At 51.9% G+C, this 17,326-nt stretch overlaps 1 protein-coding gene across 3 annotated transcripts in view; it reads right to left on the minus strand.

The window, feature by feature from the left end:
- Positions 1-17,326, minus strand: part of MAP1A (microtubule associated protein 1A) — a 117,191-nt gene that overhangs the window by 44,117 nt on the left and 55,748 nt on the right. The window contains exon 1 of one of the 3 annotated variants that reach the window (XM_075916983.2): positions 5,954-6,139. The exons of the other annotated variants lie outside the window; for them this stretch is intronic. The gene's annotated coding sequence lies outside the window, so the exon portion shown is untranslated. Of the gene's footprint in view, positions 1-5,953; positions 6,140-17,326 lie in introns of those variants that run through there. 3 annotated transcript variants of the gene reach the window in all.

Here is a 17,326-nt window from a genome sequence, read left to right on the forward strand (position 1 = left end):
TTGGAATAGTGCTCTGTTTTGAAATTATCACTGTCCAGACAGCACCAAATTTCAAAATGGGCTCTCTCGAAATAAGCTATGCAATTTGCGTAGCTCAAATCATGTATTTTGAGCTACACGCTACTGTATCTACATACCCTAGGAGAAGCAAATTGCCTCGACTTACCAAAAAGCAAGGCAAGATCTAGCAAATGACCTCGACTTACCGAAAAGCAAGGCAAGATCTAACTGGCATGCTCTATTTTTATATATGCACATTATGAAAAATAGACCTAGGCCTCCACAAATTGGATCGCTGCCTTGAAAAGAATAGCGAGAACGTCCCTGGGGGCAGCCGTGCCTAGATACAGGAACCAGCTGCTCAAGGAAATGTACCAGAAACTGCAAACTCATCGTGCATCACTGACGGCAGTGCTGGATAACCTTGCTATCCTGAGATCAGAATTCAGCTTGTGAAGTGTGTTACGGCATCGCTTTATTTAATACTGGTAACGTCCACCTTACCGTGAGCTGGACCGTTATCCTGCCCCGAGGAAATGTGGCCACAAGACAGTCTGGTTTGTGCTAGGTAAATAGCTTTAACAAAAACTATTTGCTAAACTGAGAAACCTTATTAAACATGAGCCCACAAGCCAGATAACCGGAGCTAGCCACAGACTCTGGCTTCCCCTCAGCCCTCTAGAGTGGCTAGACCCCTCCTCGCTGGGCTTATTCTGTGCTCAGGTAGAGCTGATAGGAGACAGGCTGAAATGCCTGTCTTTGGTGCCACTACAGAATCACCCTAGGGCCTTCTCCAGCATCTTCCCTCTGAAGCAAAGGCCAGAAACAGGCCTCTGATGTTAGTGGGTCTCACAAAAGATTTTGGAGCACGTGATCCATCGAAAGTCACAGGGACTCGTGCTACCCCGAGTCACTCGGCTGCTTTGGAAAAGCCCATGTGAGAGATGGGCCCAGCCAGATTTACAGGCCAGTTCCAGGGGCACTGAGCAGGCCCAAGGTTGCTGAAGAGCTGGGCACAAACTGTAGGCTGGAGCAATAAACCTTGTGGGGCAATGAGGCCTCCCGCGGGAGCCCAGCCACGCTGCAGTAATGAGTTAAAGGAGGAGGTCGCGCGGACTCCACTGAGAGGCAAAGCCTGTGTGTTGGTGGGAGGAATCCCGAGAATTCACGCAGCAGCTCAAAGGCGAGGCAGAGAGAAACTGGGCACAGAGTGGGAAACCAAATATCCTGGGGCCTCCCCCAGGTTCCCAGCATGGGCTGGAATTCAGGGCAAGATAGAAACCAATCCAACTGCAGCTTTTGTTTAACGCTCTTTGAAATTAACAGTGGAGGGGAATTCCCATCCCAACAAACCCTCCCCAGAGACACTCGCAGTCACTCAGCTCACTCCTCTGCTGAGTCTACACACACTGCCCCACAAGCCATATTCCCCACAGCCCATCCCCCAGGCAGCCTCTCCCCTCGCTGCTCAGCCTTACGGCCCAGGCCCTTCCCACACTAAGAACCCTGTGACCATCCCAAGGCAGGCGCCCAGCAGAGTCCCCTCTTGACGTTTCCAGACAGGTGCGTTACGGGGTCTTTTTTCTTTACTCGCGTTTTCCTATCCTTCTGTGAGACACAGCGCTCCTGAGCGGCCCCCGGCGGGAAGACTCCATGCACAAAGGCTGACTCCTGTGGAGACTAACAAGGTGATGAGCTTTCGTGGGCCAGACCCGCTTCCTCAGAAGCTCATCGCCTATTAAACCATCCTGTTAGTCTTTAAAGTGCTCCATAGTTTTTCCTTTTGTTTTAGCAAGACCAGACTAACAAGGCTACCTCCCTCTGACTCCTGTGGAGACTTGGTGCCTGAAAAATCCCAGCTGAATTCTACATCTGCCTCCTGTGCAGCCCCCCTGCCCAGAGCCCTTAGGCCAGGCATGTCCAAAGTCCGGCCCGTGGGCCAATTGCGGCCTGTGTTCCGGTTTAATACGGCCCCCCGGGTAATTTGGCAATATCTATTTTTTATGGCCCCCAACGAATCCATATGTATTGAGATGAATACATTGTAAAATCTCAGTTAATGTCAGTTGGTCTAAATCAGTTATAAATACATTTGGACACAACATTATACTTGGTGTTATGTTCCTGTTCATATTTTTTGAACTTAAAAGTTGACAGACAACCTTTATTACCAATAATATGTAATGTACTTTACAATGTTCCTGACATATATTTCAGCTTCCTGGATTTTTTTTTTCATCTGGCCTTCAGATATGAAAGGCAGAGTGATTTAACACCTGTTTAGATTTGTCATCCATGTGACGAAATGAAAAGTATGCCGTTTGCAATAAACTTTGCATAAAATAGTTAATTTGCATTTAATTTTAATGGTTCAAAGAATGTCAGGCAAAATGGTCGGCCCTCACGCATGTTCACTTCATCAAATCTGGCCCTCTTTGAAAAAAGTTTGGACACCCCTGCCTTAGGCCCATATTCACTCTGCCCCCTCCAGCCCATTAGACCAACCCCAGGGGTGTGTCTGGTGGACACCCACTTCCTTGCCTTTACCTGCCTGACTGGCCACTCACTACCCGTATTCCCTGTGCCTGCACTAGCTGCACCCCCGTGCCCCTCACCTGCTACGGAGACAGACTCCTGCTAGTGCCGAGCTATGGCGCTGGCCAGGGGAAGAGAGGCAAACGGAGCTGTGCTCTGCCCACCTCAGCTCAGGAAATGCTTTTCATGGACAAGGTTGGCCTGGAAGGAACAGCTCCAAACCCACCTGTGCCCGGACAGACTAAATGGGGCCCAGGGGTGCCAAGCCGTGTCATCTCTTCAAGGGGCAGGCCAAAGGACCCTGTATGCGCAATAAGTCTGTGGGAGAGGAGGAGCAGCCAGCTGACCTGCACCTGTGGGGCAGTGAGAGGAGCAGCACCAGCTGCCTTGCAGTATGAGGGACCCCTAACAGCCAGAAGGTGGGAGCTGGGTCTGCCTGGACTGGGGGCTTCCCGGTGGGATTGATCCTGTTTAGGAGGGGCTGAAGCCCTGCCCCTGAGATCAGAGTCTGAAGCAGAGAGCCTGTCTTGTCTGCAGTCAGGAGCCAGCAGGCACCAGCTGCAGAATTTGCCGCAGTGCATGTGTGTGTGTGCGCGTGTGAGTGAGTGTGCAGCAGCCAGCTCCTCCCCTCCAGCCTCCTGGCGGTGTGAGAACTGTGTCTCCTTCCCTCCTCCCCCTTCCCACTTCCAGCCTGATCAGCCCAGCCCGGCGCCCTGCTTCCCCTCCCCCACTTCATTAAGAAGTCTTTTGTTGGCTTCACCAGACTTACAATTGCTCCATCACTGCTGAGCAGGGTTTGCATCTCCCTCCTTACACTAACTCCACAACGGCTGCCTCTGGCCAGTGTTCGCAGGGCCAGAAGCCTGCCCGGCCCTGCCCTTTTCTGCTGCTTCTGTCCAGACCAGGAGAAAAGTTCCTGGGCAGTGGGGCTCACCCGGTTTACTGCCTGGAACAATAGATCAGTGGGTGGCGGGTGGCTCTGGACACGCACAGGGAAACTAGAGCCATCCACTGCGCTGCCCTTCCACCTTGGGAATCCAGGACAGGTGCTGCATGCCAAGGGAGGGGTTTGGCCTGTCTGTGCGAAAGGGAAGGCACGGCCAAGGACACAAGTGCTTCGCTCTCCTCACAGCCAAGGAGCTGACCCTCTCCACTCCTCAGCCTGGCTACGGGTCACCCCGTTTGTGCGGTGAGAAAGAACAGGAACATCAACTTGCCCACCCAGCCACTGCATTCCTCTGTCTGGTGCCTCACCGGTACGTTTCACAAGCAGCTTCCCCCTTTCCTCCCCCCACGGCAAGAGTTAGATGCTTTCTGGCTTCCTGCAGCAGTGGAAGAATAAGTGAGGAGCTCCAAGCCAGACTTAGTGAATGCAAAAACACAGCTGCGGGTTAGAGAGCAAGCTAAGGAGGCCTTCAGCTGCAGCCTCTGAGCAGCATTGCATTCCCCTTTAACACTCCCACCCCCTTCCCAATGAGCCTCATTCCAGAATCAGCGCCCTACAGACGCTGTCAGTCACCGGCCCAGGCCCATGGGATGGCCTGAGACACACCCTGCTGACCCTAGCGCCCTACAGACGCTGTCAGTCACTGGCCCAGGCCCACGGGATGGCCTGAGACACACCCTGCCGACCCCAGCGCCCTACAGACGCTGTCAGTCACTGGCCCAGGCCCACGGGATGGCCTGAGACACACCCTGCCGACCCCAGCGCCCTACAGACGCTGTCAGTCACCGGCCCAGGCCCACGGGATGGCCTGAGACACACCCTGCCGACCCCAGCGCCCTACAGACGCTGTCAGTCACCGGCCCAGGCCCACGGGATGGCCTGAGACACACCCTGCCGACCCTAGCGCCCTACAGACGCTGTCAGTCACCGGCCCAGGCCCACGGGATGGCCTGAGACACACCCTGCCGACCCCAGCGCCCTACAGACGCTGTCAGTCACCGGCCCAGGCCCATGGGATGGCCTGAGACACACCCTGCCGACCCTAGCGCCCTACAGACGCTGTCAGTCACCGGCCCAGGCCCACGGGATGGCCTGAGACACACCCTGCCGACCCCAGCGCCCTACAGATGCTGTCAGTCACCGGCCCAGGCCCACGGGATGGCCTGAGACACACCCTGCCGACCCCAGCGCCCTACAGATGCTGTCAGTCACCGGCCCAGGCCCACGGGATGGCCTGAGACACACCCTGCCGACCCCAGCGCCCTACAGATGCTGTCAGTCACCGGCCCAGGCCCACGGGATGGCCTGAGACACACCCTGCCGACCCCAGCGCCCTACAGACGCTGTCAGTCACCGGCCCAGGCCCACGGGATGGCCTGAGACACACCCTGCCGACCCCAGCGCCCTACAGACGCTGTCAGTCACCGGCCCAGGCCCATGGGATGGCCTGAGACACACCCTGCCGACCCCAGCGCCCTACAGATGCTGTCAGTCACCGGCCCAGGCCCACGGGATGGCCTGAGACACACCCTGCCGACCCCAGCGCCCTACAGACGCTGTCAGTCACCGGCCCAGGCCCACGGGATGGCCTGAGACACACCCTGCCGACCCCAGCGCCCTACAGACGCTGTCAGTCACCGGCCCAGGCCCACGGGATGGCCTGAGACACACCCTGCCGACCCCAGCGCCCTACAGACGCTGTCAGTCACCGGCCCAGGCCCACGGGATGGCCTGAGACACACCCTGCCGACCCCAGCACACTACCCCGGCAAGGCAGCGCTGGCCCACGCTCTGATGTGCAGTGCACTCCAGTCCCTCCCTCAGCATTTCTCCTTGGGTCCTCCCCTGCATTTTGACTCCCAAATATGTCTGAGCCAGGGAGACAAGTGCAGAGAACAGCTGAGCAGCCCAAGAATCCAGAGTGTCTGTCCCTGGGGCACTTGAACACAAGCAGCTGGCAAGGGGTGAGGGCCCCCTACAAAAACTAGCCCCTCCTGCTGCCCCCTTCCCGTCACTGTCTTTTTCTGCCCAGACAGGCTGCAGCATCCCCTGCCTGATTCAGCAGCAGCAGATTCCAAGAGAAGAGAAGCTGCTTGGGCCAGGAATCACGGCACAGGTGCCCAGGAAGGGCGACAGCCAACTGCCCAACCATCCCTCAGCCAGAGCAGAGTGAAAACCAGGCAACCCCATCCCTTGGGGATCAGACCCAGCAGACGTGGGGGAAGGGGGATCTGCGTGTGCCACGGAGTATCCATAGCAGGAGCCCCCACCCCGAAGTGCGGAATGCTGGTCTCCCGTCGGCAATCCAGCTGGGAGACCAGCAGTGTCAGCCCACTAACAAGGCCAATCCCTACGCTCTGGATTCTACAGGCCCCCACCCCCTGGCGGGACATCTCCATGAACTCGCAGCCCATTCACACCAGGCTGAGCGCGGGGGCGGGGGGAGGGAGAAGAAGAGGAGTCTGCACGTACCAGAGGGTCCGGGGATGAGCAGCCCATGGAAGTGGCAGCCGCTGCTCAGGATGCCTAGAGAGCCACAGATGCAGAGGCACAACCGGGAGGCAGAAGGCAGCTGCTGTGTCAATGCAAATCGAGGGAGGAGCTGGCCAGCCTCTCTCCTACACCCACTCAACAATGCGCCAGGCAGCCTTAACCCTCTCCTGGCCAGAGCCTTCCTCTGGGGCCTGGCCTTAGGCCCCCCCCCAAGCAACACCCCCCCATCAGAGTCTTGGGACCAGAGCACAATCACTGCAAGAAGATTCCTGTTACTTCCCCTCCCCAGGCACCAGGCACCTCTGCACCCTCCTGTTACCTACCTGGGTACTGAGCCAGGCACCCCCACACCCCAGTACCAAGGCTGGAGCCAGGCACCCCCACACTCTCCTGTTACCTGCCCGCCCCCAGCCCAGGTACCAAGCTTGGCCCTAGGCACCTCTGCACCCTCCTGTTACCTCCCCCCCCGAGTACCAAGGCTGGAGCCAGGCACCTCTGCACCCTCCTGTTACCCCCCCCCCGAGTACCAAGGCTGGAGCCAGGCACCCCCACACTCTCCTGTTACCTGCCTGCCCCCAGCCCAGGTACCAAGCTTGGCCCTAGGCACCTCTGCACCCTCCTGTTACCCCCCCCCCCCCCGAGTACCAAGGCTGGAGCCAGGCACCTCTGCACCCTCCTGTTACCCACCTGCCCCCAGCCCAGATACCAAGCTTGGCCCTAGGCACCTCTGCACCCTCCTGTTACCCCCCCCCCCGAGTACCAAGGCTGGAGCCAGACACCTCTGCACCCTCCTGTTACCCACCTGCCCCCAGCCCAGATACCAAGCTTGGCCCTATGCACCTCTTCATGCTCCTGTTACCCTCTGGATACCAAACCTAGAGCCAGACACCTCTGAACCCTTCTGTTAGCCACCCCGGGTACCAAGGCTGGAACCAGGCAACTCGGCACCCTCCTGTTACCTGCCTGCCCCCAGCCCAGATACCAAGCCTAACCCTAGGCACCTCTGCACCCTCCTGTTACCCCTCTCTCCCCCGGGTACAAAGCCTGGAGCCAGGCACCTCTATACCCTCCTGTTACTCTCCCTCTCCCGGGTACCAAACCAAGCTCCGCACCCTCCTGTTACCCCCCATCCCCAGCTTGAGTAGCAAAGACTAGAGCCAGGCTCTATGTTTTTGACCTGCTGGCCCCCGCAGAGAGTTTAGATACCTCAGTAGCAACATCAGAGCTTGCCCACACCTTGAAATCCATGCACCTGGGTAAGGCTCCCCAGCTTATTCCTATACAAGTTTTGCTGAGCCCCTTGCAAGCAAATGGTTACCTTGCTGAGTGGCAGAAAGTGCCTGCCCCACTCCTCCCCCACCCAATATCTTGGTTCAGCATATGCCAGGCAGGTTCCTGGGCAGTGGTGGAGGCTGCATGTGCTATTCAGCCTCCTGCATTCATCAGCGAGCTCCCTGGCTTGCAGAGCAACTGGTGAGGAACCCAGGGAGCTGAGTGGGAAACATGACCTCAGTCACCCCAGAACTTGCATGGGACACGGACACAGCTTCATACAGAGGGGAGTCCAGAACACTGCTCCCTGTGGTGGCTGAGGTCTGGGGAGGCCTGGCACCGCCGGCTCATGGAGCTTTGGGCACCTCTGGCCAAGGGTGGGGCCCTCAAGGCTTCGCCAGATGGGGAGAGGGCTTGGGGCTTTGGCCATAGGCGTAGGGGTGCAGGCAGAAGGGGCAGAGCCAAGGGCTAGCCACACCAAAGAGATGCTCCAGTTCTTTCCGAGGTGGGCTGGGCCTCATGTCATGCCCATAAACCAAGCTCCTTAACCAGCATTTGAAATATTGGCAGCGTTTTGGCCCCCAGGCCCAGCACCATCTATCCAAACCAGACGGGCTGTATTGAAGTCCCACATGGCTCCGAGATCTGGACACAGAGCAGCGGTAACAAGGGCACAGCCTGAGGACCCTGAGCCCTACGCACCACTGCCTGGGATGATCATGTGACCAGGGAGCACCTCCCAGGCTGCAGTGCTTTTCTGGGGTACTGGACGTCGACATGCCAATTTTCAGAAAAGCCTCTTTTGAAAGAACACAGGAAAAAGAGACCCAATTTGCGTACCACAAACTGCGCATCTTTTTCTAATTTAACGTCACCTTCAAGACCCTCCTGAGCCTGGTGCCAGGCCTGTTTCTAGACAATGTGTTAAACCCACATCTCTCCCCCTAACCAACGGCATCGTTTCAGACTCACTTCCCCTTCTCTGGGGTTCCAGATGGGGCTGCCTGCTGCCCCTGCTTCTGTTTGATCTGGCCTGAGAGCCCGTGAAAATCACTGGAGGCTCCCACCTAGACATACGGGTATTACGATTTGCTCACTGGAGGGTCACTAGATGGTACAGGCTGAGTCCCTTTTGTCATAATGAACCTGGAAATCATGAACCCTGCCCTTCCTGCACTGACCCAACACTTTCAGAGTGTAGAATTCACTGGGAAAGGGTAGAACTGCCTGAGCGCGCCTGCCGGCCTTTTAGCAGGGCCTTCTCCCCATGGGATTTTCAGAGGCAATCAGAGGCAGTAAGCGACCTGGGATACATAGAGCAAGAAACCTTCAAAGAAATGAAAAAGTGAATTTAGCATCTACCCTTCAGCAGCTAGCCAAAAACACCAATCAAGAGCAAGCACTGGGGGGAGGGGATAATCCAGTTCGGATTAATGTTTTACCGAGATGTTTATACATTTTGCGCGGACTCCCTGTCATCGCACCATTCTATTTTAAAAGATTTAATAGGATTATCAAGACTTGTGCGCAGGGCCTAGCACAACACTCCAAACTCTCTTGCAGCTCCTCCCCCGAGAGCTGGCTTCCGACTCTCAGACCTTTTTCATTGTTATGGTGGCTGTCTCGTGTCCAGGCCTCTCACCACCTGCTACAGGGGAATGAGAACATCCCTTATGAATGGGGGTTCAGAGGAGATGAATTCAGTCAGTCCTGCTGGGATCCTTGTCCCTACAGAAAAGCAAGGAAAAGCCCTCTACAGTGGACACCAAGAAGTATGCCAAGAGCGTTTCCTTTCACTCAGGCACCACACGGAATCCACTCTATGGATTTATAGATGGCAGCCAACCAAACCTATGGCGGGAATGAAGAGAGAGGCGGAGTCCTCTCTCGCTTGGCTGGTGGGGGGCTGGTCCACTTGAGCTATTACAGCAGTAAAGCTACAAGCTACCACAGGGGTGGGCAGTAGTTTTTGCAGGGGGGGGGCCACTCCATGAATGCTGGTAAATTGTCATGGGCTGGCTCTGGGCATCCAAAAGGGGCAGGATTGAGGGGAGAGAGAGGACACACAGACTTTGTGACAGATTATATGTGTGATCAGAAGAGTGTGAGCGTGTGTGAGAGTGACCCTGTATTTGTGTGTGTGTCAGAGACAGGGTGTGAAAGTCTGCGTGTAAGTGGTACAGAGACAGGCTATGACACAGGCTGGGTGTGGTGTGACACACAGTGTGTGCGCTAGCTGCTGCAGGATACGTTTCTGAGAGACAGGGAAAGCTCTCCACACCCCGCCCCTCCACTCCATGGAGATGGGGTAGATGTGAGAGGGAGGAAGAAAGAGAGAAGGCTCCTGGAGAAGCCTTAGAAACAGTGCACTGCCTCTTTAAAAAGGCACTCATCTGTCACTCACAATTTAGAGCTCATAATGGAGCAGCTGCGCTGTGTGACCCTCCCCCTGCCCCCCACTATGCAGAGATGGGGTATAGGCACAGGGGACACACTCCAGCTCAGCCACAAGACAGAGCAAAGTGGCAGGAAGGGCCACTGACCAGCCAGCTGTAAGTCTGCACCCTCTGCCAATCAGGTACAGAACAGTAGAGATGCACCTCAAACTTCCCAGACCCACATCATCTACATCAGTTGGCCCGTGGCCAACCCACTCAAGGCAAACCTTTCCCTGGAGCAACGACAACAAAATGCCTTCACTTATTGCTAAATACCTGAAATGTCAAATTCTTCATACAAGGCTACTGAAGCTATAATGGGGGAGGGGGCAGCTACATAGCCCCTAAAAACATAAGAACATAAGAATGGCCATACTGGGTCAGACCAAAGGTCCATTCAGCCCAGTATCCTGTCTGCCGACAGTGGCCAATGCCAGGTGCCCCAGACGGAGTCAATCAAATAGATAACGATCAAGCGATCTCTCTCCTGCCATCCATTTCCACCCTCTGACAAACAGAGGCTGGGGACACCATTCCTTACCCATCCTGGCTAATAGCCATTAATGGACTTAACCTCCATGAATGTATCTAGTTCTCTTTTAAACCCTGTTCTAGTCCTAGCCTTCACAACCTCCTCAGGCAAGGAGTTCCACAGATGACTGTGCGCTGTGTGAAGAACTTCCCTTTATTTGTTTTAAACCTGCTGCCCATTAATTTCATTTGGTGGCTCCTAGTTCTTATATCATGGGAACAAGTAAATAACTTTTCCTTATTCTCTTTCTCCACATCACTCCTGATTTTATAGACCTCCATCATAACCCCACTTCGTCTCCTCTTTCCCAAGCTGAAAAGTCCCAGTCTCTTTAATCTCTCCTCATATGGGACCCATTCCAAACCCCTAATCAATTTAGTTGCCCTTCTCTGAACCTTTTCTAATGCCAGTATATCTTTTTTGAGATGAGACGACCACATCTGTACGCAGTATTCAAGATGTAAGCGTACCATGAATTTATATAAGGGCAATAAGATATTCTAACTCCGCCACTGGATAAGTAAAGCGACTGGCTTAGGCACGAAGCTAAGCATCTTGAAAATGTATGTATTTAACAGCATGTTGTACGGATGTGAGACATGGGTGATAACAAAAGATTCGAAGAGAAGGATATTGGCGTTTGAGAGGAGTTGTTATAGAAAGATCCTGAGAAAAGGATGGATGCATGTGGTCACCGATGAGGAATTATATAGGAAGATACAGCTGAAAGAGAACTGCAGAAGGTTATACAGAGGAAGTTACAGCTATTCGGATATATCTGCAGAATGAACAATGAGTGAAAAGTTAAGACCCTGGTATTTGGCATAATGGATGGTCCAAATAGGCAAGGCAGACCCCACAGAGAAGTGGTAGCTGATCTAGTAGATCGGTACAGAGCTAGTCTACAGAAACTAAGCCACTCCGCACTGGACAGGGAAAGATGGAAGGAAATAGTGAGAGAGGTATCGGACACCAACAGGTGTTGAGCCCATGGTGTTTGTTGATGATGATGATTCTCTATCCCTTTTTTAATGATTCCTAACATCCTGTTTGTGGATCATTCTCTGAAGACGTCCATGTAGTGTGCAACGGCAGTCAGAAAAGCAATGACTCCAAGATCTCTTTCCTGATTAGCTGTAGTTAAATTATCCCCCATCATATTATATGCAGGGCTCGACAAACTATGTAATTACAACCCGGAAGAGCTGGGTTTGGGTGATCTGCGCGTGTGCAGAATGATCTGTGCATGCACAGATCACTGGATAGCGCGGCTGGCGAGCACAGCTCGCCGCGGCTCGGCAAAACCTGATTATATGTATAGCTGGGGTTATTTTTTCCAATGTGCATTACTTTACATTTCTCCACATTAAATTTTATTTATTTGCCATTTTGTTGCCCAATCACTTAGTTTTGTAAGATCTTGTTTAAGTTCTTCACAGTCTTAACTATCTTGGTCTTAACTATCTTGAGCAGTTTAGTATCATCTGTAAACTTTGCCACCTCACTGTTTAGCCCTTTCTCCAGATCATTTATGAATAAGTTGAATAGGATTGGTCCTAGGACTGACCCTTGGGGGACACCACTAGTTACCTCTCCATTCTAAAAATGTACCATTAATTTCTACCCTTTGTTTCCTGTCTTTTAACCAGTTCTCAGTCCATGAAAGGATCTTCCCTCTTATCCCATGACAAGCCAATTCTACAAGCCAAATACACAGAGAGGCATTGGAATGACAATTCATCCACAAATTCAATTCCTCCACCAATAACCTTCTCAATCGAGATAACGGATGGCTGGGACATTATCAACTTAACATTCAATAAAGGTGCCAACAGCTCTTTGTCTGTGTAAATACTTGCGTTAGTACCCTTCCTATTTAACTGTATCAGAGGGGTAGCCGTGTTAGTCTGAATCTGCAAAAGCGACGAGGAGTCCTGTGGCACCTTATAGACTAACTGAAGTGTAGGAGCATAAGCTTTCGTGGGCAAAGACCCACTTCGTCAGATGCATCTGACGAAGTGGGTCTTTGCCCACGAAAGCTTATGCTCCTACACTTCAGTTAGTCTATAAGGTGCCACAGGACTCCTCGTCGCTTTTGCCTATTTAACTGCTATCCTCTGATCCTTATCTGCTTCTTTTTAACTATCCAATCTTCAGGTGCTTATAGATTACCAGTTCTGCCTACTTGTTTTTCCCTTTGATATTTTCATAACCTTTGCTCCTTGTTTCCTTCCCCTCTCTCGTGTCTCCCCTATTTATTCTGGGTCTGCACATCCTAAACTCAAAACTCTGGTCATCTGAAGAAGCGGGCTATGCCCACGAAAGCCCATGATACCATCTACATGTTTTGTTAGTTGTATAAAGTGCTACCAGACCATTGCTCTTGTTTAAGTTTAACTTATTTTACATAAGAGCCTTTGGTGAGGAACCCTGTCAAAGGCTTTCTGGAAATCTAAGTACACTATATCTACTGCTTCTGGTGTACTTAAACTTTTTGTTATTACCTTTTGAGTTTTTGGCTTGCTGTTCTTCAAACTCCTTTTTGGCTTTTCTTATTACATTTTTACACTTAATTTGGCAGTGTTTGTGCTCTTTTCTATTTTCCTTGCTAGGATTTGACTTCCATTTTTTAAAAGATGTCTTTTTATCTCTCATTGCTTCTTTTACATGGCTGTTAAGCCACGGTGGCAATTTTTAAATCTTTTACTGTGTTTTTTAATTTAGGATATACATTTAAGTTGGGCCTCTATTCTGGTGTCTTTGAAAAGTGTCCATGCAGCTTGCAGGGATTTTACTTTAGTCCCTGTACCTTTTAATTTCTGTTTAACCCCCTCTTCTTTGCATAGTTCCCCTTTCTGAAATTAATTGCCACAGTGTTGGGCTGCTGAGGTGTTCTTTCTACCATAGGAATGATCAATGTTATTATATTATGGTCACTATTTCCAAGCAGTCCTGTTATAGTTACCTCCTGGACCAGATCCTGTGCTCCACTCAGGACTAAATCGAGAATTGCCTCTCCCCTTGTACGTTCCTGTACCAGCTGCTCCAAGAAAAGGAGGCTACTCACCTTCCTGTAACTGATGTTCTTCGAGATGAGTGTCCCTGAGGGTGCTCCACATGAGATGTTGAGTGCCCCAGTGCTTCCCGACTGATTTTTCTCTCAGCAATGTATCAGGGGCCAGGCATGCGTGGCACATGTGAGCCTCCCTCAGTACTATCACGCATGCACGGCCCCCCTCCCTTCAGTTCCTTCTCTATCTGGAACCCGGCAAATAGTGTATTATAGATGTTATCATAAGGGCATTCCGAAGTAGAGGGGAGGAAGGGAAGGTAATGGAGCACGCCCAGGGATGCTTATCTCGAAGATCATCAGTTACAGGAAGGTGCATAACCTCCTTTTCTTTGTCGAGAGGCATCCCTGGAGGTACTCCACATGAGGTGACTTTAAGCAATATTTTCTTATGGAGGCAAAGACTTTGGATCAGGTAAGTATGCCGTTTGTAGTACAGCTTTTGCTAGTTTGCTATGCTGGAGGGGTCCTGAGGGGAGTGTATAATGTTTTGCAAAGGTGTTTTCTGATGACCACGTGGCTGCTGCACATGTGTCATGTAGTGGGATTTTCCTCAGTTAAGCCATGGATATGGCGACTGCCCTTGTGGAGTGTGCCCGAATTGGAACTGGTGGAGGTAGGTCCTTTAGGGAATGACAGGTAGCAATGCAATCTGAGATCCAATTTGACAACCTCTGTGATGAAATTTGTTTTCCCTTGCTATGATCTGCGATGGAAATGAAAAGACGAGGAGAGGATCTGAAAGATTTTGTTTTGTCCATGTAGAAGGAGAGAGCCATATGAGGAGAGGTTAAAGCGACTGGGACTTTTCAGTTTAGAAAAGAGGAGACTGAGGGGGGATATGACAGAGGTCTATAAAATCATGAGTGGTGTGGAGAGGGCCGATAAAGAAAAGTTATTTATTAGTTCCCTAAATAGAAAAACTAGAGGACACCAAATGAAATTAATGGGGAGCAGGTTTAAAACTAATAAAAGAAAGTTCTTCTTCACACAGCGTGTAGTCAACCTATGGAACTCCTTGCCAGAGGAGGCTGTAGAGGCTAGGACTATAATAGAGTTTAAAGAGAAGCTAGATAATTTCATGGAGGTTAGGTCCATAAAAGGCTATTAGCCGGGGGATAAAATGGTGTCCTTGGCCTCTGATTGTCAGAGGCTGGAGATGGATGGCAGGAGACAAATCGCTTGATCATTGTCTTCAGTCCACCCTCTCTGGGGCACCTGGTGCTGGCCACTGTCGGCAGACAGGATACTGGGCTAGATGGACCTTTGGTCTGACCCAGTTCGGCCATTCTTATGTTCTTAGCCCTTCTGACATCTAGGGTGTGCATCTGAGCTTCAAAAGCATTAGCATGAGGTTTTGGAAAGAATACTGGTAAGTATATTGTCTGATTCAAATGGAAAGGGGAGTGTACCTTGGGGAGGAATTTTGGTTGCGGTCACATCGTGACCTTGTCCTTAAAAAATACGGTGAAAGGTGGCTCTGCCCTCAGGGCAGCCAACTCGCTTACTCTGCAGGCTGATATTATTGCTAACAAAAATGTCATCTTTAAGGATAAATGGCATAGGGAACATCACCATGGGTTCAAATGGCAGTTTTGTGAGGGCTGTTAGTACCAAGTGTAAGTCCCAAGGCTCTTGAGGGAGTGCCACCTCTGGGTATATAGCCTGAAGACCTTTCAAAAATCACTTTGTTACTGGGTGTGCGAAGACTGTGGTGTCTTCCACTGTTGCATGAAAGGTTGCAATGGCTGCTAGGTGAACCCTGATTGAGCTGAGGAAGAGATGTGATTGTCTGAAGTGTAACAGGCAGGGGAGGCCCGTCCATACAGGAGAACTAGGCGGTCGCCTAAGGTGCCAAGCTAAATGGGGCGTCAAACAGTGGCACAATATCATTGAGGGGTTTGGAGGTGGGGGCGCCGATTGCATGGTTTGCCTAGGATGCCAGTTGCTGGCAGCTAGTCTAGGGCCGCCCCTGGTAGAAACTGTTACTCACCTTGTGCAGTAACATCTGTTCTTCGAGATGTGTCCCCCCGTGAGTGCTCCACTATAGGTGTCGGGCTTGTCCCAGCACCGCAATCTGGAAAGTTTTCTCCAGCAGTAGCCCCCTCCAGAGGACCATGCATGCACAGAGGTGTCCCGCGCCGTTCGCACCTTTTCTGCGTCACGCGGTCCGACATGCCAGTTCCTCCTAGCCGGAGCATCTGAAACAGAGAAAGAAAAGAGCTCCAAAGCAGGGAGGAGGGCGGTCGTGGAGCACCCATGGGGACACACATCTTGAAGAACAGATGTAACTGCACAAGGTGAGTAACAATTTCTTCTTCTTCGAGTGATGTCCCTGTGGGTGCTCCACTATAGGTGAGTATGAAGCAGTAATCCAAACAGCTGATAGTGCTTCGGAATTATCTGTGCACAGAAGAAAGAACTGCTTAAGCGACTGCTACATCCATAGCTGAGACGATCAAGGGCATAATGCCTAGCAAACGTGGATGACGACGACCAGGTTGCCGTGCGGCATATGTCACGTAGCGTGACGTTCTACAGGAATGCTGTGGAAGTAGCCATGCTTCTGGTCGAGTGCGCTGTTGGTGCACAGGGCAGAGGCCTGCCCCTAAGGGTGTAGCAGCGAGTGATGCAGTTAATGATATGCAACGATATACGTTGTGATGACAGTTGATGACTTTTAGAATGGTTTGCCACTGATAATAGTAATCGTGGGGACTTCTGGAAGGGATGCGTTCTGTCCAAGTAGAATGCAAGCGCCCTTCTGACGTCTAATGTATGTAAGTGCGCTTCCTCGGGCGTAGCATGTGGCTTGGGGTAAAAGGTAGGAAAAACCATAGGCTCGTTGACGTGGAATGACTAATTAACTTTTGGCACAAAGGCTGGGTGACATCTCAGCGTGACGCCCTGTTGAGTGAATACTGTGTAGGGAGGATCGGCAGAGAGTGCAGCGAGTTCAGAAACTTGGCGGGCCGAAGGGATCACAAGGAGAAAGGCAACTTTAATAGCGAGAGTCTGTAAGTCACAAGTTGCGAGCGGTTCAAACGGTGGGCGAGTAAGAGTGTCCAATACGAAGGTAAGGTCCCATGGTTCTGAGGTAGGCTTGTGTGGTGGGTAGAGATTGAAAATACCCTTAAAGAACCTCTTCATGAGTGGATGTGAGAAGATGGAAAAACACTCTATCGGAGTGTGAAAGGCCAAAATCACTGCCAAATGTAGTCTCAGGGAAGCGACTGCCAAGCCTTGCGAATGCAAGTGGAGTATATAGTCTAGGATGCATCGATCCTCTCAAGGCACATATCCAATGGCCTGTGAGTGGCACCAGGCGTAGAAGTGATGCCATTTGTAGAGGTAAGACCTCTGAGTGGTCTGACACCTGCTTTGTATCAACACGTCCCTGACTGCTTGGGAGCAGGTTAGTTCTAGCCCTTGAAGCCAGTTAGGAGCCACGCTGTCAGATGCAACCAGTTGATGGTGGATGGAGAAGATTGCCGCGCTGTTGCAAGAGCAAATTGTGCAGTTGTGGAAGTCGTTGAGATGGAGATAGTGACATCTGCATGAGCTGCGTCAGCCAGGTCTGACGAGGCCAGAAGGGAGCGACCAGGATTACTGTCGCTGCATCAGATAGTATTTTCCCTATCACTCGGGGTATCAGAGGAATCGGGGGAAAGGCGTATAGGAGATGATATGTCCCCCAATTGAGCAGGAAGGCATCTCCCTTTGATTGGCTGCCTATGCCCGCTCTTGAGCAGTAACTGCGGCATTTCTTTTTGTCGCGGGTGGCAAAGAGGTCGATTTCTGGGTAGCCCCATAGTTGAAAAAGATCACGGGCTACGTAGTCGAGGAGTTCCCATTCGTGTTGGGAGTGGAAGGATCTGCTGAGTGCATCTGCAATGGTATTGATCCTGCCAGGGAGGTAGGAGGCTATGAGTGTGACGCTGTGGCAAATCACCCAGTTCCAAAGGCGTACCGATTCCGCACATAAAGTTCTGGATCTGGCTCCACCCTGGTGATTGATGTAGTATACAGTGCATATGTTG

This window comes from Pelodiscus sinensis, chromosome 14 (assembly GCF_052426305.1).
Source record: "Pelodiscus sinensis isolate ZL-2025 chromosome 14, ASM5242630v1, whole genome shotgun sequence".
Classification (NCBI taxonomy): Eukaryota; Metazoa; Chordata; order Testudines; family Trionychidae; genus Pelodiscus; species Pelodiscus sinensis.